At 46.9% G+C, this 27,961-nt stretch overlaps 25 non-coding genes across 25 annotated transcripts; all 25 read right to left on the bottom strand.

Moving 5' to 3' along the window:
* Positions 1-557: 557 nt before the first annotated feature.
* trnar-acg (transfer RNA arginine (anticodon ACG)) lies at positions 558-630 on the bottom strand. Its single transcript has one exon. It is a non-coding gene; the product is annotated as a tRNA-Arg (tRNA).
* A 241-nt stretch (positions 631-871) lies between these two features.
* Positions 872-943, bottom strand: trnah-gug (transfer RNA histidin (anticodon GUG)). The gene has a single exon. It is a non-coding gene; the product is annotated as a tRNA-His (tRNA).
* A 728-nt stretch (positions 944-1,671) lies between these two features.
* trnar-acg (transfer RNA arginine (anticodon ACG)) lies at positions 1,672-1,744 on the bottom strand. Its single transcript has one exon. It is a non-coding gene; the product is annotated as a tRNA-Arg (tRNA).
* A 229-nt stretch (positions 1,745-1,973) lies between these two features.
* On the bottom strand, positions 1,974-2,045 carry trnah-gug (transfer RNA histidin (anticodon GUG)). Its single transcript has one exon. It is a non-coding gene; the product is annotated as a tRNA-His (tRNA).
* A 728-nt stretch (positions 2,046-2,773) lies between these two features.
* On the bottom strand, positions 2,774-2,846 carry trnar-acg (transfer RNA arginine (anticodon ACG)). The gene has a single exon. It is a non-coding gene; the product is annotated as a tRNA-Arg (tRNA).
* A 1,338-nt stretch (positions 2,847-4,184) lies between these two features.
* On the bottom strand, positions 4,185-4,256 carry trnah-gug (transfer RNA histidin (anticodon GUG)). Its single transcript has one exon. It is a non-coding gene; the product is annotated as a tRNA-His (tRNA).
* Positions 4,257-4,975: 719 nt separating this feature from the next.
* Positions 4,976-5,048, bottom strand: trnar-acg (transfer RNA arginine (anticodon ACG)). Its single transcript has one exon. It is a non-coding gene; the product is annotated as a tRNA-Arg (tRNA).
* Positions 5,049-6,085: 1,037 nt separating this feature from the next.
* trnar-acg (transfer RNA arginine (anticodon ACG)) lies at positions 6,086-6,158 on the bottom strand. Its single transcript has one exon. It is a non-coding gene; the product is annotated as a tRNA-Arg (tRNA).
* Positions 6,159-6,399: 241 nt separating this feature from the next.
* On the bottom strand, positions 6,400-6,471 carry trnah-gug (transfer RNA histidin (anticodon GUG)). The gene has a single exon. It is a non-coding gene; the product is annotated as a tRNA-His (tRNA).
* Positions 6,472-7,199: 728 nt separating this feature from the next.
* Positions 7,200-7,272, bottom strand: trnar-acg (transfer RNA arginine (anticodon ACG)). The gene has a single exon. It is a non-coding gene; the product is annotated as a tRNA-Arg (tRNA).
* A 1,032-nt stretch (positions 7,273-8,304) lies between these two features.
* Positions 8,305-8,377, bottom strand: trnar-acg (transfer RNA arginine (anticodon ACG)). Its single transcript has one exon. It is a non-coding gene; the product is annotated as a tRNA-Arg (tRNA).
* Positions 8,378-8,617: 240 nt separating this feature from the next.
* Positions 8,618-8,689, bottom strand: trnah-gug (transfer RNA histidin (anticodon GUG)). Its single transcript has one exon. It is a non-coding gene; the product is annotated as a tRNA-His (tRNA).
* A 728-nt stretch (positions 8,690-9,417) lies between these two features.
* On the bottom strand, positions 9,418-9,490 carry trnar-acg (transfer RNA arginine (anticodon ACG)). The gene has a single exon. It is a non-coding gene; the product is annotated as a tRNA-Arg (tRNA).
* Positions 9,491-10,510: 1,020 nt separating this feature from the next.
* Positions 10,511-10,583, bottom strand: trnar-acg (transfer RNA arginine (anticodon ACG)). The gene has a single exon. It is a non-coding gene; the product is annotated as a tRNA-Arg (tRNA).
* Positions 10,584-11,613: 1,030 nt separating this feature from the next.
* On the bottom strand, positions 11,614-11,686 carry trnar-acg (transfer RNA arginine (anticodon ACG)). Its single transcript has one exon. It is a non-coding gene; the product is annotated as a tRNA-Arg (tRNA).
* Positions 11,687-12,725: 1,039 nt separating this feature from the next.
* trnar-acg (transfer RNA arginine (anticodon ACG)) lies at positions 12,726-12,798 on the bottom strand. Its single transcript has one exon. It is a non-coding gene; the product is annotated as a tRNA-Arg (tRNA).
* Positions 12,799-13,830: 1,032 nt separating this feature from the next.
* On the bottom strand, positions 13,831-13,903 carry trnar-acg (transfer RNA arginine (anticodon ACG)). The gene has a single exon. It is a non-coding gene; the product is annotated as a tRNA-Arg (tRNA).
* A 1,033-nt stretch (positions 13,904-14,936) lies between these two features.
* Positions 14,937-15,009, bottom strand: trnar-acg (transfer RNA arginine (anticodon ACG)). Its single transcript has one exon. It is a non-coding gene; the product is annotated as a tRNA-Arg (tRNA).
* A 1,032-nt stretch (positions 15,010-16,041) lies between these two features.
* trnar-acg (transfer RNA arginine (anticodon ACG)) lies at positions 16,042-16,114 on the bottom strand. Its single transcript has one exon. It is a non-coding gene; the product is annotated as a tRNA-Arg (tRNA).
* Positions 16,115-16,347: 233 nt separating this feature from the next.
* trnah-gug (transfer RNA histidin (anticodon GUG)) lies at positions 16,348-16,419 on the bottom strand. Its single transcript has one exon. It is a non-coding gene; the product is annotated as a tRNA-His (tRNA).
* A 719-nt stretch (positions 16,420-17,138) lies between these two features.
* trnar-acg (transfer RNA arginine (anticodon ACG)) lies at positions 17,139-17,211 on the bottom strand. Its single transcript has one exon. It is a non-coding gene; the product is annotated as a tRNA-Arg (tRNA).
* Positions 17,212-18,251: 1,040 nt separating this feature from the next.
* trnar-acg (transfer RNA arginine (anticodon ACG)) lies at positions 18,252-18,324 on the bottom strand. Its single transcript has one exon. It is a non-coding gene; the product is annotated as a tRNA-Arg (tRNA).
* A 1,040-nt stretch (positions 18,325-19,364) lies between these two features.
* Positions 19,365-19,437, bottom strand: trnar-acg (transfer RNA arginine (anticodon ACG)). Its single transcript has one exon. It is a non-coding gene; the product is annotated as a tRNA-Arg (tRNA).
* Positions 19,438-20,476: 1,039 nt separating this feature from the next.
* trnar-acg (transfer RNA arginine (anticodon ACG)) lies at positions 20,477-20,549 on the bottom strand. Its single transcript has one exon. It is a non-coding gene; the product is annotated as a tRNA-Arg (tRNA).
* A 1,032-nt stretch (positions 20,550-21,581) lies between these two features.
* On the bottom strand, positions 21,582-21,654 carry trnar-acg (transfer RNA arginine (anticodon ACG)). Its single transcript has one exon. It is a non-coding gene; the product is annotated as a tRNA-Arg (tRNA).
* Between the last annotated feature and the right edge of the window lie 6,307 nt (positions 21,655-27,961).

The raw sequence follows: 27,961 nt of genomic DNA, 5'->3' as shown, positions 1-27,961 counted from the left end.
CATTTCAAGGGGCGTCACTTTTTTATTTGGTTATGACAAGATTGTTGAGCGTTTTACAAGAATGGCGCGGAAGGGCTATGCATAGTGTCCTTTTTCGGACACAAATTATGATTCTTGCCTTTGTGTCCCCGAAGCAGAACAAGGCCAGTCACTCTCACACTTTCAATGGTCCTAAATCAAGTTCAAATAGGTACTCATCCGCCCCCAAACGGCTTTGAAGTGACTATACTCGCACCAGCTTGTATTGATGGCATGCAGCACATGCATTTTCACTCGTTTGCGTCAAATCCTTGTATGGTCACACCATAGCCAGCTTTTTCTTTTTTCTACCGGTGAAGAAAAGCATTCCCTTTTCCCAAGCGCTTTCAATACCTGCTGCAGCAAAACGTTCATTCAGGCGCTTCCTTCTTGGTATCTGCGCAACGGTGAGGAATCAAAGTAGGAGCTTTGGTGAAAAGGGCATAAGGCCTGTTCTTTTAGTTTGGCGCGCTACGCTCAACAGCTTGACAGACATCTTTCCCTCATCGCCCAAATACAGAATTGGTTAAATGGATGCTAGAGCCAGCCAGGAGTCGAACCTGGAATCTTCTGATCCGTAGTCAGACGCGTTATCCATTGCGCCACTGGCCCAAGGTGCTTGCTGCTTGCCATGTCACCGACCCAGGACACTCGCTCGGAGCGAAAGAAGTGATGGGGAAACAGCAGACACAGGTCTTCCTCTTACATAGGTTTACTAACCGAGACTATATATCTAAACGCTCTTTTTAAACAAAGACGTGGGGGAGCAGCTCTGCGCATGGCACTGGTCGCGTATAGCGTATAAGCACGGCGTGCAACGTCCCTTGTCTTCACATAGGGACAATGAAAAATGTGCCGTGACCCGGATTCGAACCGAGGTTGCTGCGACCACAACGCAGAGTACTAACCACTATACGATCACGGCTCGCCACTTCTCGCTGGACGCACGAGAGGTGGTGGCCACGGGTGTTCTGACCTGTGCTGTGCCACATGAATAAACTGCGAACGTAAGTTCCCAGCCTCTCTCCCTTTTTCTAAGCTGTCCCAATTTCCAAACAAGCCATTTTCCACCTTGTTTTCTCTGCCATATTTCAAGGGGCGTCACTTTTTTATTTGGTTATGACAATATTGTTGAGCGTTTTACAAGAATGGCGCGGAAGGGCTACTCATTCCCTGCATAGTGTCCTTTTTCGGACACAAATTATGATTCTTGCCTTTGTGTCCTCGAAGCAGAACAAGGCCAGTCACTCTCACACTTTCAATGGTCCTAAATCAAGTTCAAATAGGTACTCATCCGCCCCCAAACGGCTTTGAAGTGACTATACTCGCACCAGCTTGTATTGATGGCATGCAGCACATGCATTTTCACTCGTTTGCGTCAAATCCTTGTATGGTCACACCATAGCCAGCTTTTTCTTTTTTCTACCGGTGAAGAAAAGAATTCCCTTTTCCCAAGCGCTTTCAATACCTGCTGCAGCAAAACGTTCATTCAGGCGCTTCCTTCTTGGTATCTGCGCAACAGTGAGGAATCAAAGTAGGAGCTTTGGTGAAAAGGGCATAAGGCCTGTTCTTTTAGTTTGGCGCGCTACGCTCAACTACTTGACAGACATCTTTCCCTCATCGCCCAAATACAGAATTGGTTAAATGGATGATCGAGCCAGCCAGGAGTCGAACCTGGAATCTTCTGATCCGTAGTCAAACGCGTTATCCATTGCGCCACTGGCCCAAGGTGTTTGCTGCTTGCCATGTCACCGACCCAGGACACTCGCTCGGAGCGAAAGAAGTGATGGGGAAACAGCAGACAGTGGTCTTCCTCTTTCACAGGTTTACTAACCGAGACTATATATCTAAACGCTCTTTTTAAACAGAGGGAGAGTAGCTCTGCGCATGGCACTGGTCGCGTATACGCACGGCGCGAAACGTCCCTTGTCTGCACATAGGGACAACGAAAAATGTGCCGTGACCCGGATTCGAACCGGGGTTGCTGCGACCACAACGCAGAGTACTAACCACTATACGATCACGGCACGCCACTTCTCCCTGGACACACGAGAGGAGGTGGCCACGGGTGTTCTGACCTGTGCTGTGCCACATGAATAAACTGCGAACGTAAGTTCCCAGCCTCTCTCCCTTTGTCTAAGCCGTCCCAATTTCCAAACAAGCCATTTTCCACCTTGTTTTCTCTGCCACATTTCAAGGGGCGTCACTTTTTTATTTGGTTATGACAAGATTGTTGAGCGTTTTACAAGAATGGCGCGGAAGGGCTACTCATTCCCTGCATAGTGTCCTTTTTCGGACACAAATTATGATTCTTGTCTTTGTGTCCCCGAAGCAGAACAAGGCCAGTCACTCTCACACTTTCAATGGTCCTAAATCAAGTTCAAATAGGTACTCATCCGCCCCCAAACGGCTTTGAAGTGACTATACTCGCACCAGCTTGTATTGATGGCATGCAGCACATGCATTTTCACTCGTTTGCGTCAAATCCTTGTATGGTCACACCATAGCCAGCTTTTTCTTTTTTCTACCGGTGAAGAAAAGCATTCCCTTTTCCCAAGCTCTTTCAATACCTGCTGCAGCAAAACGTTCATTCAAGCGCTTCCTTCATGGTATCTGCGCAACGGTGAGGAATCAAAGTAGGAGCTTTGGTGAAAAGGGCATAAGGCCTGTTCTTTTAGTTTGGCGCGCTACGCTCAACTGCTTGACAGACATCTTTCCCTCATCGCCCAAATACAGAATTGGTTAAATGGATGCTCGAGCCAGCCAGGAGTCGAACCTGGAATCTTCTGATCCGTAGTCAGACGCGTTATCCATTGCGCCACTGGCCCAAGGTGTTTGCTGCTTGCCATGTCACCGACCCAGGACACTCGCTCGGAGCGAAAGAAGTGATGGGGAAACAGCAGACACAGGTCTTCCTCTTTCATAGGTTTACTAACCGAGACTATATATCTAAACGCTCTTTTTAAACAAAGACGGGGGGGAGCAGATCTGCGCATGGCACTGGTCGCGTATAGCGTATAAGCACGGCGTGCAACGTCCCTTGTCTTCACATAGGGACAACGAAAAACATGCCTTGACCCGGATTCGAACCGGGGTTGCTGCGACCACAACGCAGAGTACTAACCACTATACGATCACGGCTCGCCACTTCTCGCTGGACACACGAGAGGTGGTGGCCACGGGTGTTCTGACCTGTGCTGTGCCACATGAATAAACTGCGAACGTAAGTTCCCAGCCTCTCTCCCTTTGTCTAAGCCGTCCCAATTTCCAAACAAGCCATTTTCCACCTTGTTTTCTCTGCCACATTTCAAGGGGCGTCACTTTTTTATTTGGTTATGACAAGATTGTTGAGCGTTTTACAAGAATGGCGCGGAAGGGCTATGCATAGTGTCCTTTTTCGGACACAAATTATGATTCTTGCCTTTGTGTCCCCGAAGCAGAACAAGGCCAGTCACTCTCACACTTTCAATGGTCCTAAATCAAGTTCAAATAGGTACTCATCCGCCCCAAAACGGCTTTGAAGTGACTATACTCGCACCAGCTTGTATTGATGGCATGCAGCACATGCATTTTCACTCGTTTGCGTCAAATCCTTGTATGGTCACACCATAGCCAGCTTTTTCTTTTTTCTACCGGTGAAGAAAAGCATTCCCTTTTCCCAAGCTCTTTGAATACCTGCTGCAGCAAAACGTTCATTCAGGCGCTTCCTTCTTGGTATCTGCGCAACGGTGAGGAATCAAAGTAGGAGCTTTGGTGAAAAGGGCATAAGGCCTGTTCTTTTAGTTTGGCGCGCTACGCTCAACTGCTTGACAGACATCTTTCCCTCATCGCCCAAATACAGAATTGGTTAAATGGATGCTCGAGCCAGGAAGGAGTCGAACCTGGAATCTTCTGATCCGTAGTCAGACGCGTTATCCATTGCGCCACTGGCCCAAGGTGTTTGCTGCTTTCCATGTCACCGACCCAGGACACTCGCTCGGAGCGAAAGAAGTGATGGGGAAACAGCAGACAGTGGTCTTCCTCTTTCACAGGTTTACTAACCGAGACTATATATCTAAACGCTCTTTTTAAACAGAGACGGGGGGAGTAGCTCTGCGCATGGCACTGATCGCGTATACGCACGGTGCGCAACGTCCCTTGTCTGCACATAGGGACAACGAAAAATGTGCCGTGACCCGGATTCGAACCGGGGTTGCTGCGACCACAACGCAGAGTACTAACCACTATACGATCACGGCACGCAACTTCTCCCTGGACACACGAGAGGAGGTGGCCACGGGTGTTCTGACCTGTGCTGTGCCACATGAATAAACTGCGAACGTAAGTTCCCAGCCTCTCTCCCTTTGTCTAAGCCGTCCCAATTTCCAAACAAGCCATTTTCCACCTTGTTTTCTCTGCCACATTTCAAGGGGCGTCACTTTTTTATTTGGTTATGACAAGATTGTTGAGCGTTTTACAAGAATGGCGCGGAAGGGCTATGCATAGTGTCCTTTTTCGGACACAAATTATGATTCTTGCCTTTGTGTCCCCGAAGCAGAACAAGGCCAGTCACTCTCACACTTTCAATGGTCCTAAATCAAGTTCAAATAGGTACTCATCCGCCCCCAAACGGCTTTGAAGTGACTATACTCGCACCAGCTTGTATTGATGGCATGCAGCACATGCATTTTCACTCGTTTGCGTCAAATCCTTGTATGGTCACACCATAGCCAGCTTTTTCTTTTTTCTACCGGTGAAGAAAAGCATTCCCTTTTCCCAAGCTCTTTCAATACCTGCTGCAGCAAAACGTTCATTCAAGCGCTTCCTTCTTGGTATCTGCGCAACGGTGAGGAATCAAAGTAGGAGCTTTGGTGAAAAGGGCATAAGGCCTGTTCTTTTAGTTTGGCGCGCTACGCTCAACTGCTTGACAGACATCTTTCCCTCATCGCCCAAATACAGAATTGGTTAAATGGATGCTCGAGCCAGCCAGGAGTCGAACCTGGAATCTTCTGATCCGTAGTCAAACGCGTTATCCATTGCGCCACTGGCCCAAGGTGTTTGCTGCATGCCATGTCACCGACCCAGGACACTCGCTCGGAGCGAAAGAAGTGATGGGGAAACAGCAGACAAAAGTCTTCCTCTTTCACAGGTTTACTAACCGAGACTATATATCTAAACGCTCTTTTTAAACAGAGACGGGGGGGAGTAGCTCTGCGCATGGCACTGGTCGCGTATAGCGTATACGCATGGCGTGCAATGTCCCTTGTCTGCACATAGGGACAACGAAAAACATGCCTTGACCCGGATTCGAACCGGGGTTGCTGCGACCACAACGCAGAGTACTAACCACTATACGATCACGGCTCGCCACTTCTCGCTGGACGCACGAGAGGTGGTGGCCACGGGTGTTCTGACCTGTGCTGTGCCACATGAATAAACTGCGAACGTAAGTTCCCAGCCTCTCTCCCTTTGTCTAAGCCGTCCCAATTTCCAAACAAGCCATTTTCCACCTTGTTTTCTCTGCCACATTTCAAGGGGCGTCACTTTTTTATTTGGTTATGAAGAGATTGTTGAGCGTTTTACAAGAATGGCGCGAAAGGGCTACTCATTCCCTGCATAGTGTCCTTTTTCGGACACAAATTATGATTCTTGCCTTTGTGTCCCCGAAGCAGAACAAGGCCAGTCACTCTCACACTTTCAATGGTCCTAAATCAAGTTCAAATAGGTACTCATCCGCCCCCAAAAGGCTTTGAAGTGACTATACTCGCACCAGCTTGTATTGATGGCATGCAGCACACTTTTCACTCGTTTGCGTCAAATCCTTGTATGGTCACACCATAGCCAGCTTTTTCTTTTTTCTACCGGTGAAGAAAAGCATTCCCTTTTCCCAAGCTCTTTCAATACCTGCTGCAGCAAAACGTTCATGCAGGCGCTTCCTTTTGGTATCTGCGCAACGGTGAGGAATCAAAGTAGGAGCTTTGGTGAAAAGGGCATAAGGCCTGTTCTTTTAGTTTGGCGCGCTACGCTCAACAGCTTGACAGACATCTTTCCCTCATCGCCCAAATACAGAATTGGTTAAATGGATGCTAGAGCCAGCCAGGAGTCGAACCTGGAATCTTCTGATCCGTAGTCAGACGCATTATCCATTGCGCCACTGGCCCAAGGTGCTTGCTGCTTGCCATGTCACCGACCCAGGACACTCGCTCGGAGCGAAAGAAGTGATGGGGAAACAGCAGACACAGGTCTTCCTCTTTCATAGGTTTACTAACCGAGACTATATATCTAAACGCTCTTTTTAAACAAAGACGGGGGGGAGCAGCTCTGCGCATGGCACTGGTCGCGTATAGCGTATAAGCACGGCGTGCAACGTCCCTTGTCTTCACATAGGGACAATGAAAAATGTGCCGTGACCCGGATTCGAACCGGGGTTGCTGCGACCACAACGCAGAGTACTAACCACTATACGATCACGGCTCGCCACTTCTCGCTGGACACACGAGAGGTGGTGGCCACGGGTGTTCTGACCTGTGCTGTGCCACATGAATAAACTGCGAACGTAAGTTCCCAGCCTCTCTCCCTTTGTCTAAGCCGTCCCAATTTCCAAACAAGCCATTTTCCACCTTGTTTTCTCTGCCACATTTCAAGGGGCGTCACTTTTTTATTTGGTTATGACAAGATTGTTGAGCGTTTTACAAGAATGGCGCGGAAGGGCTACTCATTCCCTGCATAGTGTCCTTTTTCGGACACAAATTATGATTCTTGCCTTTGTGTCCTTGAAGCAGAACAAGGCCAGTCACTCTCACACTTTCAATGGTCCTAAATCACGTTAAAATAGGTACTCATCCACCCCAAAACGGCTTTGAAGTGACTATACTCGCACCAGCTTGTATTGATGGCATGCAGCACATGCATTTTCACTCGTTTGCGTCAAATCCTTGTATGGTCACACCATAGCCAGCTTTTTCTTTTTTCTACCGGTGAAGAAAAGCATTCCCTTTTCCCAAGCGCTTTCAATACCTGCTGCAGCAAAACGTTCATTCAGGCGCTTCCTTCTTGGTATCTGCGCAACAGTGAGGAATAAAAGTAGGAGCTTTGGTGAAAAGGGCATAAGGCCTGTTCTTTTAGTTTGGCGCGCTACGCTCAACTACTTGACAGACATCTTTCCCTCATCGCCCAAATACAGAATTGGTTAAATGGATGATCGAGCCAGCCAGGAGTCGAACCTGGAATCTTCTGATCCGTAGTCAAACGCGTTATCCATTGCGCCACTGGCCCAAGGTGTTTGCTGCTTGCCATGTCACCGACCCAGGACACTCGCTCGGAGCGAAAGAAGTGATGGGGAAACAGCAGACAGTGGTCTTCCTCTTTCACAGGTTTACTAACCGAGACTATATATCTAAACGCTCTTTTTAAACAAAGACGGAGGGGAGCAGCTCTGCGCATGGCACTGGTCGCGTATAGCGTATAAGCACGGCGTGCAACGTCCCTTGTCTTCACATAGGGACAATGAAAAATGTGACGAGACCCGGATTCGAACCGGGGTTGCTGCGACCACAACGCAGAGTACTAACCACTATACGATCACGGCTCGCCACTTCTCGCTGGACGCACGAGAGGTGGTGGCCACGGGTGTTCTGACCTGTGCTGTGCCACATGAATAAACTGCGAACGTAAGTTCCCAGCCTCTCTCCCTTTGTCTAAGCCGTCCCAATTTCCAAACAAGCCATTTTCCACCTTGTTTTCTCTGCCACATTTCAAGGGGCGTCACTTTTTTATTTGGTTATGACAAGATTGTTGAGCGTTTTACAAGAATGGCGCGGAAGGGCTATGCATAGTGTCCTTTTTCGGACACAAATTATGATTCTTGCCTTTGTGTCCCCGAAGCAGAACAAGGCCAGTCACTCTCACACTTTCAATGGTCCTAAATCAAGTTCAAATAGGTACTCATCCGCCCCCAAACGGCTTTGAAGTGACTATACTCGCACCAGCTTGTATTGATGGCATGCAGCACATGCATTTTCACTCGTTTGCGTCAAATCCTTGTATGGTCACACCATAGCCAGCTTTTTCTTTTTTCTACCGGTGAAGAAAAGCATTCCCTTTTCCCAAGCGCTTTCAATACCTGCTGCAGCAAAACGTTCATTCAGGCGCTTCCTTCTTGGTATCTGCGCAACGGTGAGGAATCAAAGTAGGAGCTTTGGTGAAAAGGGCATAAGGCCTGTTCTTTTAGTTTGGCGCGCTACGCTCAACAGCTTGACAGACATCTTTCCCTCATCGCCCAAATACAGAATTGGTTAAATGGATGCTAGAGCCAGCCAGGAGTCGAACCTGGAATCTTCTGATCCGTAGTCAGACGCGTTATCCATTGCGCCACTGGCCCAAGGTGCTTGCTGCTTGCCATGTCACCGACCCAGGACACTCGCTCGGAGCGAGAGAAGTGATGGGGAAACAACAGACACAGGTCTTCCTCTTTCATAGGTTTACTAACCGAGACTATATATCTAAACGCTCTTTTTTTAAAAAGACGGGGGGGAGCAGCTCTGCGCATGGCACTGGTCGCGTATAGCGTATAAGCACGGCGTGCAACGTCCCTTGTCTTCACATAGGGACAATGAAAATGTGCCGTGACCCGGATTCGAACCGGGGTTGCTGCGACCACAACGCAGAGTACTAACCACTATACGATCACGGCTCGCCACTTCTCGCTGGACACACGAGAGGTGGTGGCCACGGGTGTTCTGACCTGTGCTGTGCCACATGAATAAACTGCGAACGTAAGTTCCCAGCCTCTCTCCCTTTGTCTAAGCCGTCCCAATTTCCAAACAAGCCATTTTCCACCTTGTTTTCTCTGCCACATTTCAAGGGGCGTCACTTTTTTATTTGGTTATGACAATATTGTTGAGCGTTTTACAAGAATGGCGCGGAAGGGCTACTCATTCCCTGCATAGTGTCCTTTTTCGGACACAAATTATGATTCTTGCCTTTGTGTCCTCGAAGCAGAACAAGGCCAGTCACTCTCACACTTTCAATGGTCCTAAATCACGTTAAAATAGGTACTCATCCGCCCCAAAACGGCTTTGAAGTGACTATACTCGCACCAGCTTGTATTGATGGCATGCAGCACATGCATTTTCACTCGTTTGCGTCAAATCCTTGTATGGTCACACCATAGCCAGCTTTTTCTTTTTTCTACCGGTGAAGAAAAGAATTCCCTTTTCCCAAGCGCTTTCAATACCTGCTGCAGTAAAACGTTCATTCAGGCGCTTCCTTCTTGGTATCTGCGCAACAGTGAGGAATCAAAGTAGGAGCTTTGGTGAAAAGGGCATAAGGCCTGTTCTTTTAGTTTGGCGCGCTACGCTCAACTACTTGACAGACATCTTTCCCTCATCGCCCAAATACAGAATTGGTTAAATGGATGATCGAGCCAGCCAGGAGTCGAACCTGGAATCTTCTGATCCGTAGTCAAACGCGTTATCCATTGCGCCACTGGCCCAAGGTGTTTGCTGCTTGCCATGTCACCGACCCAGGACACTCGCTCGGAGCGAAAGAAGTGATGGGGAAACAGCAGACAGTGGTCTTCCTCTTTCACAGGTTTACTAACCGAGACTATATATCTAAACGCTCTTTTTAAACAGAGGGAGAGTAGCTCTGCGCATGGCACTGGTCGCGTATACGCACGGCGCGAAACGTCCCTTGTCTGCACATAGGGACAACGAAAAATGTGCCGTGACACGGATTCGAACCGGGGTTGCTGCGACCACAACGCAGAGTACTAACCACTATACGATCACGGCTCGCCACTTCTCGCTGGACGCACGAGAGGTGGTGGCCACGGGTGTTCTGACCTGTGCTGTGCCACATGAATAAACTGCGAACGTAAGTTCCCAGCCTCTCTCCCTTTGTCTAAGCCGTCCCAATTTCCAAACAAGCCATTTTCCACCTTGTTTTCTCTGCCACATTTCAAGGGGCGTCACTTTTTTATTTGGTTATGACAAGATTGTTGAGCGTTTTACAAGAATGGCGCGGAAGGGCTATGCATAGTGTCCTTTTTCGGACACAAATTATGATTCTTGCCTTTGTGTCCCCGAAGCAGAACAAGGCCAGTCACTCTCACACTTTCAATGGTCCTAAATCAAGTTCAAATAGGTACTCATCCGCCCCCAAACGGCTTTGAAGTGACTATACTCGCACCAGCTTGTATTGATGGCATGCAGCACATGCATTTTCACTCGTTTGCGTCAAATCCTTGTATGGTCACACCATAGCCAGCTTTTTCTTTTTTCTACCGGTGAAGAAAAGCATTCCCTTTTCCCAAGCTCTTTCAATACCTGCTGCAGCAAAACGTTCATTCAAGCGCTTCCTTCTTGGTATCTGCGCAACGGTGAGGAATCAAAGTAGGAGCTTTGGTGAAAAGGGCATAAGGCCTGTTCTTTTAGTTTGGCGCGCTACGCTCAACTGCTTGACAGACATCTTTCCCTCATCGCCAAAATACAGAATTGTTTAAATGGATGCTCGAGCCAGCCAGGAGTCGAACCTGGAATCTTCTGATCCGTAGTCAGACGCATTATCCATTGCGCCACTGGCCCAAGGTGTTTGCTGCTTGCCATGTCACCGACCCAGGACACTCGCTCGGAGCGAAAGAAGTGATGGGGAAACAGCAGACACAGGTCTTCCTCTTTCATAGGTTTACTAACTGAGACTATATATCTAAACGCTCTTTTTAAACAGAGACGGGGGGGGAGTAGCTCTGCGCATGGCACTGGTCGCGTATAGCGTATACGCACGGCGTGCAATGTCCCTTGTCTGCACATAGGGACAACGAAAAACATGCCTTGACCCGGATTGCTGCGACCACAACGCAGAGTACTAACCACTATACGATCACGGCACGCCACTTCTCCCTGGACACACGAGAGGTGGTGGCCACGGGTGTTCTGACCTGTGCTGTGCCACATGAATAAACTGCGAACGTAAGTTCCCAGCCTCTCTCCCTTTGTCTAAGCCGTCCCAATTTCCAAACAAGCCATTTTCCACCTTGTTTTCTCTGCCACATTTCAAGGGGCGTCACTTTTTTATTTGGTTATGACAAGATTGTTGAGCGTTTTACAAGAATGGCGCGGAAGGGCTACTCATTCCCTGCATAGTGTCCTTTTTCGGACACAAATTATGATTCTTGCCTTTGTGTCCCCGAAGCAGAACAAGGCCAGTCACTCTCACACTTTCAATGGTCCTAAATCAAGTTCAAATAGGTACTCATCCGCCCCCAAACGGCTTTGAAGTGACTATACTCGCACCAGCTTGTATTGATGGCATGCAGCACATGCATTTTCACTCGTTTGCGTCAAATCCTTGTATGGTCACACCATAGCCAGCTTTTTCTTTTTTCTACCGGTGAAGAAAAGCATTCCCTTTTCCCAAGCTCTTTCAATACCTGCTGCAGCAAAACGTTCATTCAAGCGCTTCCTTCTTGGTATCTGCGCAACGGTGAGGAATCAAAGTAGGAGCTTTGGTGAAAAGGGCATAAGGCCTGTTCTTTTAGTTTGGCGCGCTACGCTCAACTGCTTGACAGACATCTTTCCCTCATCGCCAAAATACAGAATTGGTTAAATGGATGCTCGAGCCAGCCAGGAGTCGAACCTGGAATCTTCTGATCCGTAGTCAGACGCGTTATCCATTGCGCCACTGGCCCAAGGTGGTTGCTGCTTGCCATGTCACCGACCCAGGACACTCGCTCGGAGCGAAAGAAGTGATGGGGAAACAGCAGACACAGGTCTTCCTCTTTCATAGGTTTACTAACTGAGACTATATATCTAAACGCTCTTTTTAAACAGAGACGGGGGGGAGTAGCTCTGCGCATGGCACTGGTCGCGTATAGCGTATACGCACGGCGTGCAATGTCCCTTGTCTGCACATAGGGACAACGAAAAACATGCCTTGACCCGGATTCGAACCGGGGTTGCTGCGACCACAACGCAGAGTACTAACCACTATACGATCACGGCTCGCCACTTCTCGCTGGACACACGAGAGGTGGTGGCCACGGGTGTTCTGACCTGTGCTGTGCCACATGAATAAACTGCGAACGTAAGTTCCCAGCCTCTCTCCCTTTATCTAAGCCGTCCCAATTTCCAAACAAGCCATTTTCCACCTTGTTTTCTCTGCCACATTTCAAGGGGCGTCACTTTTTTATTTGGTTATGACAATATTGTTGAGCGTTTTACAAGAATGGCGCGGAAGGGCTACTCATTCCCTGCATAGTGTCCTTTTTCGGACACAAATTATGATTCTTGCCTTTGTGTCCTCGAAGCAGAACAAGGCCAGTCACTCTCACACTTTCAATGGTCCTAAATCAAGTTAAAATAGGTACTCATCCGCCCCAAAACGGCTTTGAAGTGACTATACTCGCACCAGCTTGTATTGATGGCATGCAGCACATGCATTTTCACTCGTTTGCGTCAAATCCTTGTATGGTCACACCATAGCCAGCTTTTTCTTTTTTCTACCGGTGAAGAAAAGCATTCCCTTTTCCCAAGCGCTTTCAATACCTGCTGCAGCAAAACGTTCATTCAGGCGCTTCCTTCTTGGTATCTGCGCAACGGTGAGGAATCAAAGTAGGAGCTTTGGTGAAAAGGGCATAAGGCCTGTTCTTTTAGTTTGGCGCTACGCTCAACTACTTGACAGACATCTTTCCCTCATCGCCCAAATACAGAATTGGTTAAATGGATGATCGAGCCAGCCAGGAGTCGAACCTGGAATCTTCTGATCCGTAGTCAAACGCGTTATCCATTGCGCCACTGGCCCAAGGTGTTTGCTGCTTGCCATGTCACCGACCCAGGACACTCGCTCGGAGCGAAAGAAGTGATGGAGAAACAGCAGCCAAAAGTCTTCCTCTTTCACAGGTTTACTAACCGAGACTATATATCTAAACGCTCTTTTTAAACAGAGACGGGGGGTAGTAGCTCTGCGCATGGCACTGGTCGCGTATAGCGTATACGCACGGTGTGCAATGTCCCTTGTCTGCACATAGGGACAACGAAAAACATGCCTTGACCCGGATTCGAACCGGGGTTGCTGCGACCACAACGCAGAGTACTAACCACTATACGATCACGGCTCGCCACTTCTCGCTGGACGCACGAGAGGTGGTGTCCACGGGTGTTCTGACCTGTGCTGTGCCACATGAATAAACTGCGAACGTAAGTTCCCAGCCTCTCTCCCTTTGTCTAAGCCGTCCCAATTTCCAAACAAGCCATTTTCCACCTTGTTTTCTCTGCCACATTTCAAGGGGCGTCACTTTTTTATTTGGTTATGACAAGATTGTTGAGCGTTTTACAAGAATGGCGCGGAAGGGCTATGCATAGTGTCCTTTTTCTGACACAAATTATGATTCTTGCCTTTGTGTCCCCGAAGCAGAACAAGGCCAGTCACTCTCACACTTTCAATGGTCCTAAATCAAGTTCAAATAGGTACTCATCCGCCCCCAAACGGCTTTGAAGTGACTATACTCGCAAAAGCTTGTATTGATGGCATGCAGCACATGCATTTTCACTCGTTTGCGTCAAATCCTTGTATGGTCACACCATAGCCAGCTTTTTCTTTTTTCTACCGGTGAAGAAAAGCATTCCCTTTTCCCAAGCTCTTTCAATACCTGCTGCAGCAAAACGTTCATTCAAGCGCTTCCTTCTTGGTATCTGCGCAACGGTGAGGAATCAAAGTAGGAGCTTTGGTGAAAAGGGCATAAGGCCTGTTCTTTTAGTTTGGCGCGCTACGCTCAACTGCTTGACAGACATCTTTCCCTCATCGCCCAAATACAGAATTGGTTAAATGGATGCTCGAGCCAGCCAGGAGTCGAACCTGGAATCTTCTGATCCGTAGTCAGACGCGTTATCCATTGCGCCACTGGCCCAAGGTGTTTGCTGCTTGCCATGTCACCGACCCAGGACACTCGCTCGGAGCGAAAGAAGTGATGGGGAAACAGCAGACACAGGTCTTCCTCTTTCATAGGTTTACTAACCGAGACTATATATCTAAACGCTCTTTTTAAACAAAGACGGGGGGGAGCAGCTCTGCGCATGGCACTGGTCGCGTATAGCGTATAAGCACGGCGTGCAACGTCCCTTGTCTTCACATAGGGACAACGAAAAACATGCCTTGACCCGGATTCGAACCGGGGTTGCTGCGACCACAACGCAGAGTACTAACCACTATACGATCACGGCTCGCCACTTCTCGCTGGACACACGAGAGGTGGTGGCCACGGGTGTTCTGACCTGTGCTGTGCCACATGAATAAACTGCGAACGTAAGTTCCCAGCCTCTCTCCCTTTGTCTAAGCCGTCCCAATTTCCAAACAAGCCATTTTCCACCTTGTTTTCTCTGCCACATTTCAAGGGGCGTCACTTTTTTATTTGGTTATGACAATATTGTTGAGCGTTTTACAAGAATGGCGCGGAAGGGCTACTCATTCCCTGCATAGTGTCCTTTTTCGGACACAAATTATGATTCTTGCCTTTGTGTCCCCGAAGCAGAACAAGGCCAGTCACTCTCACACTTTCAATGGTCCTAAATCAAGTTCAAATAGGTACTCATCCGCCCCCAAACGGCTTTGAAGTGACTATACTCGCACCAGCTTGTATTGATGGCATGCAGCACATGCATTTTCACTCGTTTGCGTCAAATCCTTGTATGGTCACACCATAGCCAGCTTTTTCTTTTTTCTACCGGTGAAGAAAAGCATTCCCTTTTCCCAAGCTCTTTCAATACCTGCTGCAGAAAAACGTTCATTCAGGCGCTTCCTTCTTGGTATCTGCGCAACGGTGTGGAATCAAAGTAGGAGCTTTGGTGAAAAGGGCATAAGGCCTGTTCTTTTAGTTTGGCGCGCTACGCTCAACAGACATCTTTCCCTCATCGCCCAAATACAGAATTGGTTAAATGGATGCTCGAGCCAGCCAGGAGTCGAACCTGGAATCTTCTGATCCGTAGTCAGACGCGTTATCCATTGCGCCACTGGCCCAAGGTGCTTGCTGCTTGCCATGTCACCGACCCAGGACACTCGCTCGGAGCGAAAGAAGTGATGGGGAAACAGCAGACACAGGTCTTCCTCTTTCATAGGTTTACTAACCGAGACTATATATCTAAACGCTCTTTTTAAACAGAGACGGGGGGGAGCAGCTCTGCGCATGGCACTGGTCGCGTATAGCGCATAAGCAGGGCGTGCAACGTCCCTTGTCTTCACATAGGGACAACGAAAAACATGCCTTGACCCGGATTCGAACCGGGGTTACTGCGACCACAACGCAGAGTACTAACCACTATACGATCACGGCTCGCCACTTCTCGCTGGACGCACGAGAGGTGGTGGCCACGGGTGTTCTGACCTGTGCTGTGCCACATGAATAAACTGCGAACGTAAGTTCCCAGCCTCTCTCCCTTTGTCTAAGCCGTCCCAATTTCCAAACAAGCCATTTTCCACCTTGTTTTCTCTGCCACATTTCAAGGGGCGTCACTTTTTTATTTGGTTATGACAAGATTGTTGAGCGTTTTACAAGAATGGCGCGGAAGGGCTATGCATAGTGTCCTTTTTCGGACACAAATTATGATTCTTGCCTTTGTGTCCCCGAAGCAGAACAAGGCCAGTCACTCTCACACTTTCAATGGTCCTAAATCAAGTTAAAATAGGTACTCATCCGCCCCAAAACGGCTTTGAAGTGACTATACTCGCACCAGCTTGTATTGATGGCATGCAGCACATGCATTTTCACTCGTTTGCGTCAAATCCTTGTATGGTCACACCATAGCCAGCTTTTTCTTTTTTCTACCGGTGAAGAAAAGCATTCCCTTTTCCCAAGCTCTTTCAATACCTGCTGCAGCAAAACGTTCATTCAGGCGCTTCCTTCTTGGTATCTGCGCAACGGTGAGGAATCAAAGTAGGAGCTTTGGTGAAAAGGGCATAAGGCCTGTTCTTTTAGTTTGGCGCGCTACGCTCAACTGCTTGACAGACATCTTTCCCTCATCGCCCAAATACAGAATTGGTTAAATGGATGCTCGAGCCAGCCAGGAGTCGAACCTGGAATCTTCTGATCCGTAGTCAGACGCGTTATCCATTGCGCCACTGGCCCAAGGTGTTTGCTGCTTTCCATGTCACCGACCCAGGACACTCGCTCGGAGCGAAAGAAGTGATGGGGAAACAGCAGACAGTGGTCTTCCTCTTTCACAGGTTTACTAACCGAGACTATATATCTAAACGCTCTTTTTAAACAGAGACGGGGGGAGTAGCTCTGCGCATGGCACTGATCGCGTATACGCACGGTGCGCAACGTCCCTTGTCTGCACATAGGGACAACGAAAAATGTGCCGTGACCCGGATTCGAACCGGGGTTGCTGCGACCACAACGCAGAGTACTAACCACTATACGATCACGGCACGCCACTTCTCCCTGGACACACGAGAGGAGGTGGCCACGGGTGTTCTGACCTGTGCTGTGCCACATGAATAAACTGCGAACGTAAGTTCCCAGCCTCTCTCCCTTTGTCTAAGCCGTCCCAATTTCCAAACAAGCCATTTTCCACCTTGTTTTCTCTGCCACATTTCAAGGGGCGTCACTTTTTTATTTGGTTATGACAAGATTGTTGAGCGTTTTACAAGAATGGCGCGGAAGGGCTATGCATAGTGTCCTTTTTCGGACACAAATTATGATTCTTGCCTTTGTGTCCCCGAAGCAGAACAAGGCCAGTCACTCTCACACTTTCAATGGTCCTAAATCAAGTTAAAATAGGTACTCATCCGCCCCAAAACGGCTTTGAAGTGACTATACTCGCACCAGCTTGTATTGATGGCATGCAGCACATGCATTTTCACTCGTTTGCGTCAAATCCTTGTATGGTCACACCATAGCCAGCTTTTTCTTTTTTCTACCGGTGAAGAAAAGCATTCCCTTTTCCCAAGCTCTTTCAATACCTGCTGCAGCAAAACGTTCATTCAGGCGCTTCCTTCTTGGTATCTGCGCAACGGTGAGGAATCAAAGTAGGAGCTTTGGTGAAAAGGGCATAAGGCCTGTTCTTTTAGTTTGGCGCGCTACGCTCAACTGCTTGACAGACATCTTTCCCTCATCGCCCAAATACAGAATTGGTTAAATGGATGCTCGAGCCAGCCAGGAGTCGAACCTGGAATCTTCTGATCCGTAGTCAGACGCGTTATCCATTGCGCCACTGGCCCAAGGTGTTTGCTGCTTTCCATGTCACCGACCCAAGACACTCGCTCGGAGCGAAAGAAGTGATGGGGAAACAGCAGACACAGGTCTTCCTCTTTCATAGGTTTACTAACCGAGACTATATATCTAAACGCTCTTTTTAAACAAAGACGGGGGGGAGCAGCTCTGCGCATGGCACTGGTCGCGTATAGCGTATAAGCACGGCGTGCAACGTCCCTTGTCTTCACATAGGGACAACGAAAACGTGCCTTGACCCGGATTCGAACCGGGGTTGCTGCGACCACAACGCAGAGTACTAACCACTATACGATCACGGCTCGCCACTTCTCGCTGGACACACGAGAGGTGGTGGCCACGGGTGTTCTGACCTGTGCTGTGCCACATGAATAAACTGCGAACGTAAGTTCCCAGCCTCTCTCCCTTTGTCTAAGCCGTCCCAATTTCCAAACAAGCCATTTTCCACCTTGTTTTCTCTGCCACATTTCAAGGGGCGTCACTTTTTTATTTGGTTATGACAAGATTGTTGAGCGTTTTACAAGAATGGCGCGGAAGGGCTACTCATTCCCTGCATAGTGTCCTTTTTCGGACACAAATTATGATTCTTGCCTTTGTGTCCCCGAAGCAGAACAAGGCCAGTCACTCTCACACTTTCAATGGTCCTAAATCAAGTTCAAATAGGTACTCATCCGCCCCCAAACGGCTTTGAAGTGACTATACTCGCACCAGCTTGTATTGATGGCATGCAGCACATGCATTTTCACTCGTTTGCGTCAAATCCTTGTATGGTCACACCATAGCCAGCTTTTTCTTTTTTCTACCGGTGAAGAAAAGCATTCCCTTTTCCCAAGCTCTTTCAATACCTGCTGCAGCAAAACGTTCATTCAAGCGCTTCCTTCTTGGTATCTGCGCAACGGTGAGGAATCAAAGTAGGAGCTTTGGTGAAAAGGGCATAAGGCCTGTTCTTTTAGTTTGGCGCGCTACGCTCAACTGCTTGACAGACATCTTTCCCTCATCGCCCAAATACAGAATTGGTTAAATGGATGCTCGAGCCAGCCAGGAGTCGAACCTGGAATCTTCTGATCCGTAGTCAGACGCGTTATCCATTGCGCCACTGGCCCAAGGTGGTTGCTGCTTGCCATGTCAACGACCCAGGACACTCGCTCGGAGCGAAAGAAGTGATGGGGAAACAGCAGACACAGGTCTTCCTCTTTCATAGGTTTACTAACTGAGACTATATATCTAAACGCTCTTTTTAAACAGAGACGGGGGGGAGTAGCTCTGCGCATGGCACTGGTCGCGTATAGCGTATAAGCACGGCGTGCAACGTCCCTTGTCTTCACATAGGGACAACGAAAACGTGCCTTGACCCGGATTCGAACCGGGGTTGCTGCGACCACAACGCAGAGTACTAACCACTATACGATCACGGCTCGCCACTTCTCGCTGGACACACGAGAGGTGGTGGCCACGGGTGTTCTGACCTGTGCTGTGCCACATGAATAAACTGCGAACGTAAGTTCCCAGCCTCTCTCCCTTTGTCTAAGCCGTCCCAATTTCCAAACAAGCCATTTTCCACCTTGTTTTCTCTGCCACATTTCAAGGGGCGTCACTTTTTTATTTGGTTATGACAAGATTGTTGAGCGTTTTACAAGAATGGCGCGGAAGGGCTACTCATTCCCTGCATAGTGTCCTTTTTCGGACACAAATTATGATTCTTGCCTTTGTGTCCCCGAAGCAGAACAAGGCCAGTCACTCTCACACTTTCAATGGTCCTAAATCAAGTTCAAATAGGTACTCATCCGCCCCCAAACGGCTTTGAAGTGACTATACTCGCACCAGCTTGTATTGATGGCATGCAGCACATGCATTTTCACTCGTTTGCGTCAAATCCTTGTATGGTCACACCATAGCCAGCTTTTTCTTTTTTCTACCGGTGAAGAAAAGCATTCCCTTTTCCCAAGCTCTTTCAATACCTGCTGCAGCAAAACGTTCATTCAAGCGCTTCCTTCTTGGTATCTGCGCAACGGTGAGGAATCAAAGTAGGAGCTTTGGTGAAAAGGGCATAAGGCCTGTTCTTTTAGTTTGGCGCGCTACGCTCAACTGCTTGACAGACATCTTTCCCTCATCGCCCAAATACAGAATTGGTTAAATGGATGCTCGAGCCAGCCAGGAGTCGAACCTGGAATCTTCTGATCCGTAGTCAGACGCGTTATCCATTGCGCCACTGGCCCAAGGTGGTTGCTGCTTGCCATGTCACCGACCCAGGACACTCGCTCGGAGCGAAAGAAGTGATGGGGAAACAGCAGACACAGGTCTTCCTCTTTCATAGGTTTACTAACTGAGACTATATATCTAAACGCTCTTTTTAAACAGAGACGGGGGGGAGTAGCTCTGCGCATGGCACTGGTCGCGTATAGCGTATACGCACGGCGTGCAATGTCCCTTGTCTGCACATAGGGACAACGAAAAACATGCCTTGACCCGGATTCGAACCGGGGTTGCTGCGACCACAACGCAGAGTACTAACCACTATACGATCACGGCTCGCCACTTCTCGCTGGACACACGAGAGGTGGTGGCCACGGGTGTTCTGACCTGTGCTGTGCCACATGAATAAACTGCGAACGTAAGTTCCCAGCCTCTCTCCCTTTATCTAAGCCGTCCCAATTTCCAAACAAGCCATTTTCCACCTTGTTTTCTCTGCCACATTTCAAGGGGCGTCACTTTTTTATTTGGTTATGACAATATTGTTGAGCGTTTTACAAGAATGGCGCGGAAGGGCTACTCATTCCCTGCATAGTGTCCTTTTTCGGACACAAATTATGATTCTTGCCTTTGTGTCCTCGAAGCAGAACAAGGCCAGTCACTCTCACACTTTCAATGGTCCTAAATCAAGTTAAAATAGGTACTCATCCGCCCCAAAACGGCTTTGAAGTGACTATACTCGCACCAGCTTGTATTGATGGCATGCAGCACATGCATTTTCACTCGTTTGCGTCAAATCCTTGTATGGTCACACCATAGCCAGCTTTTTCTTTTTTCTACCGGTGAAGAAAAGCATTCCCTTTTCCCAAGCGCTTTCAATACCTGCTGCAGCAAAACGTTCATTCAGGCGCTTCCTTCTTGGTATCTGCGCAACGGTGAGGAATCAAAGTAGGAGCTTTGGTGAAAAGGGCATAAGGCCTGTTCTTTTAGTTTGGCGCTACGCTCAACTACTTGACAGACATCTTTCCCTCATCGCCCAAATACAGAATTGGTTAAATGGATGATCGAGCCAGCCAGGAGTCGAACCTGGAATCTTCTGATCCGTAGTCAAACGCGTTATCCATTGCGCCACTGGCCCAAGGTGTTTGCTGCTTGCCATGTCACCGACCCAGGACACTCGCTCGGAGCGAAAGAAGTGATGGAGAAACAGCAGACAAAAGTCTTCCTCTTTCACAGGTTTACTAACCGAGACTATATATCTAAACGCTCTTTTTAAACAGAGACGGGGGGTAGTAGCTCTGCGCATGGCACTGGTCGCGTATAGCGTATACGCACGGCGTGCAATGTCCCTTGTCTGCACATAGGGACAACGAAAAACATGCCTTGACCCGGATTCGAACCGGGGTTGCTGCAACCACAACGCAGAGTACTAACCACTATACGATCACGGCTCGCCACTTCTCGCTGGACGCACGAGAGGTGGTGTCCACGGGTGTTCTGACCTGTGCTGTGCCACATGAATAAACTGCGAACGTAAGTTCCCAGCCTCTCTCCCTTTGTCTAAGCCGTCCCAATTTCCAAACAAGCCATTTTCCACCTTGTTTTCTCTGCCACATTTCAAGGGGCGTCACTTTTTTATTTGGTTATGACAAGATTGTTGAGCGTTTTACAAGAATGGCGCGGAAGGGCTATGCATAGTGTCCTTTTTCGGACACAAATTATGATTCTTGCCTTTGTGTCCCCGAAGCAGAACAAGGCCAGTCACTCTCACACTTTCAATGGTCCTAAATCAAGTTAAAATAGGTACTCATCCGCCCCAAAACGGCTTTGAAGTGACTATACTCGCACCAGCTTGTATTGATGGCATGCAGCACATGCATTTTCACTCGTTTGCGTCAAATCCTTGTATGGTCACACCATAGCCAGCTTTTTCTTTTTTCTACCGGTGAAGAAAAGCATTCCCTTTTCCCAAGCTCTTTCAATACCTGCTGCAGCAAAACGTTCATTCAGGCGCTTCCTTCTTGGTATCTGCGCAACGGTGAGGAATCAAAGTAGGAGCTTTGGTGAAAAGGGCATAAGGCCTGTTCTTTTAGTTTGGCGCGCTACGCTCAACTGCTTGACAGACATCTTTCCCTCATCGCCCAAATACAGAATTGGTTAAATGGATGCTCGAGCCAGCCAGGAGTCGAACCTGGAATCTTCTGATCCGTAGTCAGACGCGTTATCCATTGCGCCACTGGCCCAAGGTGTTTGCTGCTTTCCATGTCACCGACCCAGGACACTCGCTCGGAGCGAAAGAAGTGATGGGGAAACAGCAGACAGTGGTCTTCCTCTTTCACAGGTTTACTAACCGAGACTATATATCTAAACGCTCTTTTTAAACAGAGACGGGGGGAGTAGCTCTGCGCATGGCACTGGTCGCGTTCCGAGTTGGCCCCTAATAATAATAATAATAAATATAGCTGCAGGCAGCAATGGCGGGTTCCTCCTCAGCATTGCAAACCATTACAAAATTGACATGACACAGACATGTATTTCATACATGTACACAACATTTCAATACAATTGGATCAATGGCTGATTTGAAGTCATTTTTTGAAATTCTTCACAAATTGTCACTGTAGAGAAATATCCATGCTGCCGACATTATGGGTTCTTGAGACTTCTTTGTTCCCCATTGGCAATAAGGCATGCGTACCAACTTTTAGACATTTTGGACTGACAGGGTTAAAATGCCACCCTTTTGAAAGTGACAACTTTGAAGCGTGTTGTGTCAGGCCACCTGTGCTCTGGTCAGGCCCATCATGCAGAGATCCATTCTTTAAAAGCTTTGATTACAACAATAACTTTATGAAAGTCAGAATACACTTTAGTAAAGGACGTGTGTAGTTTATGTACTACTACTGCTTGCTCTGCCCACACACTTTCCCCATCCATGCTGTTTCCCTCTTTGCCAGTGCGGGTGGTGCGGTGGCCGCATGAGGTTTAGGTGTAGTCCAAAAGTTGCCTCCCACAATCAAAACATATTAACCGCAACATTGTTTTCAAACTTTCTCAAAGATGGCTTGAAAACCACAGATATTGACTCTCTTCTTGAGTAGATCTCTTTCCAGAATCTCAGTCAATCCAGAATCAAGATTAGCCTCATAGGCAATTGGTCTGGTCTAGGGCACAGCCCACGTTCAGCTCCTTGCAAGTATAGCCTGTGATAGTAAAATGGCCGACTCTCTGTTCCCATTAAACTACACAGCATGCACACTCAAGGTGACCAACAAGATTATATTAACTAACAAACAATGGCCGGGTTTCCCAGATTCGTTAAGAAGCTCTTAACGCTAAGAGCTTCTTAGGAGCGTTCTAAGAGCGTTCTAGAACGCTCCTAAGAAGCTCTTAGCGTTAAGAGCTTCTTAACGAATCTGGGAAACCCGGCCAATAACATTACAAACTTCTAACTGAACGAACACAACAACTGAAATCCCTTGCGTAGCTGTTGTTTTTTTAACATGCCGCACTGCATGCTGGGTACCCAAGAGCGCTGACGCTGATTATCTAGCTGTGCTCCGACTGCGTGATATGACGAGATGCTAGTGGTGCGCTGAGGTCTCAGAGTCTCCTGCCCGAGTTCAAGTTCTGCCCGATTAGCAAGCTATTTTTACTAATGTTTTGTTAGCAATTGAATGGTAATGCAAGCTAGCTAAAAACAATGTTAGTTAGCTTGGCTAAACTGGTTTTCATAGCAACAGAAATCAACAAATCAGATCAGTCGAACTTTATTCAGAAATGGGGGGATGGCGGGAACATTAAAGGTGTAGGTACAGTAAAAGTGAAATGGAACGCGTCTTTCTGCCTTGAAGCTGCGTGCGCATCAACAAGACCCCATCTATATGTAAAGATAACATCCAAGCTAACAATTTCGCCAAATCTGACTGCAGCATTGTATACCATATGTACCGTGTTATGGTTGTTTGAGTTAAACAACTTGCTAAATGAATTAAATGTCAAATCCAACTATAAATGTATAAAAGAGAGTTCCAATCAAATCTGAATTTGTTTTAAACCTAGAGGTTTAAAAGGTTACCTTTGCCTAAACTGACATGCACCAACTCAGTTTCAACAGCCATTTACACATTTAGTCTCTATTTGTTACTCTATTCTTAAGGCATGTTTAACTTAATGTCTGCACCTCTCTGTCACCAACTGTCTCTGCAGTGGGGGCTTCACAGGGTGTCTACAGGTATAAACAAGTTAAATGTAAGACCTTTTAATACCACTTCCAAATGAAATTAAAGACCAAACTTACGATGGAAATACAAATCAAAAGTGGAAATATACAGTCATCTTTCCAAGTAAACACTGATGTCTGTTCAATATGAACAGTATGGTAAAATGACAATAATCGGTTGAGTTTAAGAACATTGACTAAATGTGTGTAATGCGGAAGGATAACACAAAAATGTAATTGCTGTCCTAAATTATACTTATTATTACACTAGGGTGGAAATGGTGGAGCAGAAACTAACAATTCCATGAATCCCATGGAAACAAAGGCAAATGTGTGAGATGTACTGATGTGGAGCACAAATGCTCCAAGAAGCAGTACTTCTCTTGAGTGGTTTTTATTCAGATGAATAATCATTGGATTCAGGTCAAAAGTCTATCACTTGAACTAGTTTCATCACTTAAGACACAAAGTCAGCAGCTTGGCATACTGGCACATGGAAAGGATTAAACATTTAGACTTTCATCAAAGTAATGCTGGCTTGTCCTTTTTCATCAATGTCCTCAAAAAAGCAGGCTGCAGAGCTACTGTGTCTGTGGGGTGACTGTCTCTGGAGGGCTGGCAGGCAGGGGCAAGCAGGGCCTGCAGGCAGGCAGGCAGGCAGGCCAGCTGGATCAAGCTGTTCTGGGGTCAGGGCTGAAGAGAAGCTGTCCAGCTAGAGAGGGGTAGTCCAGCAAGGGGTCTGTGTGGATCTCACCATCCTCGAGTCTGTTGCATCCTATGTTGAACTCTGTTGAGCAGGCCTCTGCATGACCCTCCAGACCTGTCAAAGTGAAGAAAGGGTCCATGTCAGTTGTGAAAAATGAAGCTTTTCCCATCTACACTTGATACAGACTTCAGTTTTGACTGTGAAATGCAGTGTCATTACTTGAACTTGAATCCAAATGTGTTGACGTCATGGAGACCCATGCAGTCACTCAAAACACAGGTTCGATTCCAGGCTCTGGCAAGAGTATTTACCTCTAAACTGGTCAATATATACACATCTGACAAAAGACCAGCTCGACCTTTGCTTGTAAACAGTGATTCTGACTGTAAGAGACCTTTAAATAGCCTGACTTACCGAAATTGGCAAAACTAGCCTGGCTAACGTAGGTCGCTTTCTCAGGGCATATGACGAATGAAACAGGCTCGCCTTGAAAAAGTCTCCCTGCCGCATAGGCTTATTACAAAGACTTTCACGCCAAAAATCACCATTATGAGCCGACAGGTCTGTGGGGAATTGCTTTTTCTCCTAAAGGCTGCTCTCCTCGACCTTTTTGATGAACAATTCGCCGAGATGCAAAATGACTCACTAATTAAAAACACAGAGGAAAAAAGCTAGAGCTACAGTAGCTACTTTTCGAGTTTGGTTTTCCGTCACTTCAGAATCACGATCTATAAAGTCTAAAAGTGCTAAACCTTCACCATAATTCAAGAGTAGTGTACTTTCACAAACCCAATCATTAATTCTAGCTTAAAATGTGTAAAACCAGGACTTACCGAAAGTGGCTGCCTCCAACACGGCTTTCACGGGAGACGACTTTCACGGGACACGGGAAACAACAATGGCCGCCGAAAAATAATTTGTATTCGTAACAGCGAGCTGCGATTGGAAGCGAAATGAAACAGGGGCTAAAAAACGAGGGTGGGGGCTTGGTCAGCACACATTTTCAATAAAGCATGCGTGTGTCAAGGGGCTCTGGCCCCTTGTGTGTGAGAGAATGTGGAGCACGCGCGCACAGGAGCAAAGGGAGAGAGGATTTGGGGAAACAGCCCTAGAAATTAGCCAAGCATGCATGTTTCAAATATTCACTAAAAATCGAGTTTTCATGTTACAGTCAACTTTTTCTCAGATTTGTGTACTCAACATTCTCAAGAGTCTTCATATGAACTAGTGATTGAATCAGAGTATCAGTTTTTGGCCGGCGGATGTGTAAAGCATTATTTTAGCATTAGCAATAAATTCAATTTGCTTTATATCAATCATTTTTAGAGGTATGAAGTTGCCTTTGCACATGTTAACATGTTGTAGTGTCTTCCACGTGACATACCAAGTTTGGTGTTGATATCTCAAAGATTTGCTGAGATTTGACCAAACGTCCTGTTTGGTTGCTTTGTTGCAGATTTTGATTGGCTCTACCGGACAAACGGTTTTGAAAATCAGAAATCCCTACGATAACTTTTGTGAGGCTCAGTCTGGATATCATCTATGGCAATTTTGAAGAAAATTCGACCAAAAATGTAGGAGGAGTAGGGAAAAAACGCGTTTCCTTAATCTTTATTGTACAGACAAATCCAATATGGTGGCCGTTATAGCTTCTTGAGGCTTTTTTATTCCTCATGAGAAATAAGGCATATGTAATGAATTTCAGAATTTTGGGACTTATGGCCTGCAAATGGCATCAATTTGAAAATTGACATATTGGGGCGTGGCCTGTAGCGCCACCTATTGTCTCACATGGCCCATGTTTGGTATGGTAGTTACTAATGGTCTGCAGTTTCAACATGCCAAATTTCACAACTTTTTACGGTACTGGTCTAGGGGCTGCCATTGACTCCCATGGGTAAAAAATAATAATACCACCAATAACAATAGGGTTCTCCTACCGGAGGAACCCTAAATATAGCTGCAGGCAGCAATGGCGGGTTCCTCCTCAGCATTGCAAACCATTACAAAATTGACATGACACAGACATGTATTTCATACATGTACACAACATTTCAAGACAATTGGATGAATGGCTGATTTGAAGTCATTTTTTGAAATTCTTCACAAATTGTCACTGTAGAGAAATATCCATGCTGCCGAAATTATGGGTTCTTGAGACTTATTTGTTCCCCATTGGCAATAAGGCATGCGTACCAACTTTTAGACATGTTGGACTGACAGGGTTAAAATGCCACCCTTTTGAAAGTGACAACTTTGAAGCGTGTTGTGTCAGGCCACCTGTGCTCTGGTCAGGCCCATCATGCAGAGATCCATTCTTTAAAAGCTTTGATTACAACAATAACTTCATGAAAGTGAGGATACACTTCACTAAAGGAAGTGTGTAGGTTATGTACTACTACTGCTTGCTCTGCCCACACACTTTCCCCATCCATGCGGTTTCCCTCTATCCCAGCGCAGGTCATGCCAAGGCATAAATGCGGCAGCCGTATGAGTATTAGAAGTAGCCCAAAAAACATACCATACACAGTCACACTGTTTTCAAAACTGAAACTGGTTAGAAGACCATGGCTATTAGAACTCTATCTGAATTGAGCTCTCTCTAGAGTCTCAGTCAAACAACTGTCAAGAGTCATGTAGGGAACTGGACCAAGGTATAGCTAATGTCCAGCTGTTAGCAAGTGTACCTTGTGATGGTACAGCAGCTTAACAATACTTTGTCATGGTCAGACTCTCTGATCCCATTAAACTACACAACATGCACAATCAGGGTGACCAACAGTATTATCTTAAGTAAAAAACAATAACATTACACACATTTAAGTGAACGAACACAACAACTGAAATCCCTTGCACAGCTGTTGTAACCAAACTATTTTCCACAGCTATTTGCGTTTTTGGTGTGCACTGCATGCTGGGTACCCAAGGGCGCTGACGCTACAATATTTATTATCTAGCTGTCTTCCGGCTGTGTAATATGACGAGATGCTAGCGATGCAAACATGAAAGCTTGTCTCGGGGGGTCATGCATGTGATCTCACTACAAGCTTTTGATTACACGTGAGGACTGTTAGCAAAGTATTTCTATTCGTGTTTTGTTAGTGATTGAATGGTAATGTCAGCTAGCTAAAAACAATGTTAGTTAGCTTGGCTAAAATGGTTTTCATAGCAACAGATATCAACAAATCAGATCAATCTAACTTTATTCAGAAGGGGGGGGGGGGGGGGGTGGGAACATATAAACTAGAGGTGAAAAGGTAGGCATTGTTCTGCCTTGAAGCTGCGTGCGCATCCTCATTGTTTGTAACCACCAACTCATCTATATGTAAAGATAACATCCAAGCTAGCAATTTCGCCAAATTTGACTGCAGATTTTTTACACCATATGTACTTCGTTATGGTTTTTGAGTCAAACAACTTGCTAAATGATTAAATGTCTGTTAAATGTCAAATCCAATGTAATGTATAAAAGAGAGAATTAAACCTAGAGGTTGAAAAGGCTACGTTTGTCTAAACTGACATGCACAAACTCAGAGCACTGAGTTTCAACATCCATGTACACATTTTGTCTCTATTTTTTACTCTACTCTTTAACGCATGACTATGTTTAACTTAATGTCAG

Source organism: Osmerus eperlanus, chromosome 19 (genome assembly GCF_963692335.1).
Source record: "Osmerus eperlanus chromosome 19, fOsmEpe2.1, whole genome shotgun sequence".
NCBI lineage: Eukaryota > Metazoa > Chordata > Actinopteri > Osmeriformes > Osmeridae > Osmerus > Osmerus eperlanus.
This window is presented reverse-complemented; position numbering and strand designations above follow the sequence as displayed.